This window comes from Schistocerca serialis, unplaced genomic scaffold (assembly GCF_023864345.2).
Source record: "Schistocerca serialis cubense isolate TAMUIC-IGC-003099 unplaced genomic scaffold, iqSchSeri2.2 HiC_scaffold_123, whole genome shotgun sequence".
Taxonomy (NCBI): domain Eukaryota; kingdom Metazoa; phylum Arthropoda; class Insecta; order Orthoptera; family Acrididae; genus Schistocerca; species Schistocerca serialis.
Window position 1 is genome coordinate 25,001 of NW_026047436.1, and position 5,000 is coordinate 30,000.

The following is a 5,000-nucleotide window of genomic DNA, read 5'->3' on the forward strand; positions in this document are numbered from 1 at the left end:
TCCCACCCTTCCGACATCCGCCATTGCTCAGCTAAGCCACGAACACCCACACATGTCCTACACAGGGGTGCACCCAACATCACAATACTGCCTCCTGTCACAGTACACAAACAATGGCAGGAATGAAAGACACAGATCTGCCACAACCTTGGAATCGGAGCGCCGCCTGTCATGAGCCACAAGTGCATCCTGACGTGACAAATCGGATGATCCCGCAGGCATGCACTTACGATAATCACTATCAACGAACCTGCCGCCCCCTCCCCCCCCAAAATACACCTTTCCCTACAACGTGTACCTTAACCTAAGCTATATTGTACCTTAACCTAAGCGATATTGTACCTTAACCTAAGGTATATCGTACCTTAACCTAACCTACATTGCGCCTTCACCTAACCTACGTTGTACCTTAACCTAACCTACGTTGTACCTTAACCTAACCTACGTTGTACCTTAACCTAACCTACGTTGTACCTTAACCTAACCTACGTTGTACCTTAACCTAACCTACGTTGTACCTTAACCTAACCTACGTTGTACCTTAACCTAACCTACGTTGTACCTTAACCTAACCTACGTTGTACCTTAACCTAACCTACGTTGTACCTTAACCTAACCTACGTTGTGCCTTAACCTAACCTACGTTGTGCCTTAACCTAACCTACGTTGTGCCTTAACCTAACCTACGTTGTGCCTTAACCTAACCTACGTTGTGCCTTAACCTAACCTACGTTGTGCCTTAACCTAACCTACGTTGTGCCTTAACCTAACCTACGTTGTGCCTTAACCTAACCTATGTTGTGCCTTAACCTAACCTATGTTGTGCCTTAACCTAACCTATGTTGTGCCTTAACCTAACCTATGTTGTGCCTTAACCTAACCTATGTTGTGCCTTAACCTAACCTATGTTGTGCCTTAACCTAACCTATGTTGTGCCTTAACCTAACCTATGTTGTGCCTTAACCTAACCTATGTTGTGCCTTAACCTAACCTATGTTGTGCCTTAACCTAACCTATGTTGTGCCTTAACCTAACCTATGTTGTGCCTTAACCTAACCTATGTTGTGCCTTAACCTAACCTATGTTGTGCCTTAACCTAACCTACGTTGTGCCTTAACCTAACCTACGTTGTGCCTTAACCTAACCTACGTTGTGCCTTAACCTAACCTACGTTGTGCCTTAACCTAACCTACGTTGTGCCTTAACCTAACCTACGTTGTGCCTTAACCTAACCTACGTTGTGCCTTAACCTAACCTACGTTGTGCCTTAACCTAACCTACGTTGTGCCTTAACCTAACCTACGTTGTGCCTTAACCTAACCTACGTTGTGCCTTAACCTAACCTACGTTGTGCCTTAACCTAACCTATGTTGTGCCTTAACCTAACCTATGTTGTGCCTTAACCTAACCTATGTTGTGCCTTAACCTAACCTATGTTGTGCCTTAACCTAACCTATGTTGTGCCTTAACCTAACCTATGTTGTGCCTTAACCTAACCTATGTTGTGCCTTAACCTAACCTATGTTGTGCCTTAACCTAACCTATGTTGTGCCTTAACCTAACCTATGTTGTGCCTTAACCTAACCTATGTTGTGCCTTAACCTAACCTATGTTGTGCCTTAACCTAACCTACGTTGTGCCTTAACCTAACCTACGTTGTGCCTTAACCTAACCCATATTGTACCTTAACCTAACCCATATTGTACCTTAACCTAACCCATATTGTACCTTAACCTAACCCATATTGTACCTTAACCTAACCCATATTGTACCTTAACGTAACCTAATTTGTGCCTTAACGTAACCTAATTTGTGCCTTAACGTAACCTAATTTGTGCCTTAACGTAACCTAATTTGTGCCTTAACGTAACCTAATTTGTGCCTTAACGTAACCTAATTTGTGCCTTAACATAACCTAATTTGTGCCTTAACGTAACCTAATTTGTGCCTTAACGTAACCTAATTTGTGCCTTAACGTAACCTAATTTGTGCCTTAACGTAACCTAATTTGTGCCTTAACGTAACCTAATTTGTGCCTTAACGTAACCTAATTTGTGCCTTAACGTAACCTAATTTGTGCCTTAACGTAACCTAATTTGTGCCTTAACGTAACCTAATTTGTGCCTTAACGTAACCTAATTTGTGCCTTAACGTAACCCATGTTGTGCCTTAACGTAACCCATGTTGTGCCTTAACGTAACCCAATTTGTGCCTTAACGTAACCCATGTTGTGCCTTAACCTAACCTATATTGTGCCTCAACCTAACCTATATTGCGCCTTAACCTGACGCACGTTGTCGCTGAACCTGCTCTGTAATTGTTATGCAACTCGTTAAATTAGTGTAGTGTTGCCTAACCGCAACCCTCGCAATATAGTTCGCTATTCGCACTGCCCGGTCCCCTGTGTATCGCGTCATGTTAAACACCTTGCAGGTGTTGCTGACTTTCCACATGCTCCTGCTATACACTGTAATGTGGATAGCAGCAGGACGTACATGCCCCCCCCCCTTCCCCCCTGCCTTCGCAAGCTGGTCGTTGAGAAGTTTGCATGTTCAATGCCCTTCGCATGCCGACGTACTCAGCCTACGTTGTGGTACGGCCTGTCACCTGTCCGCCGATGTACGCAAAACCCACAAACTGTACTGCACATTGGTCCGTATGTACTGAATGATACATCGTGGCACATGTGTGACCGTACGACGACTGCGCCTAGCAACGGCAGACCATACAGTCCAAATATTGTGCACGCAGCTACGTGTCGTCTCCCTATAAGAGCTGGATTGCAGTGTGGTACGCCATTCAGACGTGTGGGAGGAACGGACGCCCTGGATGGCGATCAGCATGAGCAGTCTGTTGATGTAGTGGAGCGTGTATTCGGACGTAGTCGTCTCTTCTCACACACCGTGATAGCATGTTGCACCGCGTTCCACATCTGCGACATCCTGCAGAGGCCGGCTGACAGTCGTTCGCGCAATGGACACCGCATACGTACGGGGGCTACCTTCCACGTGTTCTCGAGGCGTGCACATGTTGTTGCGTCTATGTGGGCAGACGTAGTGTGTTGTGACACCTGACACAGGCATGCAATACTCGTTGCAAATGGCGATGGACGTCTACGTTTGCTGGTGACGTTACGCAAATGAACAACAGGTAACCCGTTGTGGTGCGGTTGTTCTCGCTAGAGGTGAATCAGTGTTGGCGACGATCGGTCGAGCTATTAACCGGTTGTTTCAGGGATACCCACCATGCCCACGAACGTGAAAGGGGACCCACCATGCCCACGAACGCGAAAGGGGGATCTGGGTGTGAGGCGATACGCGGCGGTGGCTGGGTGGGACCGTCCCCGGCCGGTGAGGGGGGGCCGCCCGGCGTGCTGGCAGCGCGGTGCGTGGGCGCACGCGCTACAGCCGGCTGGTGGGGGCGGCCAGTGGCAGGCGCGCCGGCCGACGGACGCGGCAGGCGGCGCAGCTGCGCGCCGGCGCCCCCTGCTCGCGGCGCCTTGCGGCCAAAGTAGGTCCTCGCGGGCCCGGTGCGAAGCGCGGTGGCCATCTGCAGTGTGCTGGTCCGATTGAGGACTGTGTGCGCTGAGGATGCGCCGCCGCCCGGCGCTCGGCGCCGCGACGCCGTCTGCTGCTCGGTCGCCCCAGCGGTTCTCGCAGGTGGTTTGTATCGCAGCTGTGCGGACGTGTTGGCGCGTGCGCTGTGCTGGGAGAGTTCGCTTCGGCACCCAAGTGGGGCTTTTGTCCTTCTGTGGCGCTGGCGTTGGAGCTGCCGGTCACCGTAGGTGGCGCGTGTTGTCTCCCGCCGGCAATGCCACGACAGCACGCTCCCGGGCCTCTGTCGGCAGCGGCAAGCTCAGTTGGGAGCACGGGTGGTCGCACCTAAAGCGTCTACTCGCCTAACTCCGGGCGATTGCGCCTCTCTCGAACCCGACCAAGTACTTAGGACGGCGCTGCGCGCCGCCGGGACCTGAGAGGGTTTCGAGGTGTGTTGTGCAGGGGAGCTCAGCCTCCTCCTGTTTGCAGAATAATTGAGCGGACGCTTGCGTGTTCGCGCGGGCCCCCGGGACACACTCCCGGGCGGCCGGCTGCTCAGCTCTAGTTGACGCAGCTCCCTGGTTGATCCTGCCAGTAGTCATATGCTTGTCTCAAAGATTAAGCCATGCATGTCTCAGTACAAGCCGCATTAAGGTGAAACCGCGAATGGCTCATTAAATCAGTTATGGTTCCTTAGATCGTACCCACGTTACTTGGATAACTGTGGTAATTCTAGAGCTAATACATGCAAACAGAGTCCCGACCAGAGATGGAAGGGACGCTTTTATTAGATCAAAACCAATCGGTCGGCTCGTCCGGTCCGTTTGCCTTGGTGACTCTGAATAACTTTGGGCTGATCGCACGGTCCTCGTACCGGCGACGCATCTTTCAAATGTCTGCCTTATCAACTGTCGATGGTAGGTTCTGCGCCTACCATGGTTGTAACGGGTAACGGGGAATCAGGGTTCGATTCCGGAGAGGGAGCCTGAGAAACGGCTACCACATCCAAGGAAGGCAGCAGGCGCGCAAATTACCCACTCCCGGCACGGGGAGGTAGTGACGAAAAATAACGATACGGGACTCATCCGAGGCCCCGTAATCGGAATGAGTACACTTTAAATCCTTTAACGAGTATCTATTGGAGGGCAAGTCTGGTGCCAGCAGCCGCGGTAATTCCAGCTCCAATAGCGTATATTAAAGTTGTTGCGGTTAAAAAGCTCGTAGTTGGATTTGTGTCCCACGCTGTTGGTTCACCGCCCGTCGGTGTTTAACTGGCATGTATCGTGGGACGTCCTGCCGGTGGGGCGAGCCGAAGGCGTGCGACCGCCTCGTGCGTGCTCGTGCGTCCCGAGGCGGACCCCGTTGAAATCCTACCAGGGTGCTCTTTATTGAGTGTCTCGGTGGGCCGGCACGTTTACTTTGAACAAATTAGAGTGCTTAAAGCAGGCAAGCCCGCCTGAATAC

General features: G+C 51.1%; 1 non-coding gene across 1 annotated transcript in view; it reads left to right on the top strand.

The window, feature by feature from the left end:
- The first annotated feature begins 4,111 nt into the window (after window positions 1-4,111).
- The window catches only part of LOC126436188 (small subunit ribosomal RNA), a 1,909-nt gene continuing 1,020 nt past the window's right edge, over window positions 4,112-5,000 (top strand). Inside the window, exon 1 of the ribosomal RNA XR_007580490.1 lies at window positions 4,112-5,000. This exon is cut by the window's right edge and continues 1,020 nt beyond it. This is a non-coding gene — a ribosomal RNA (small subunit ribosomal RNA).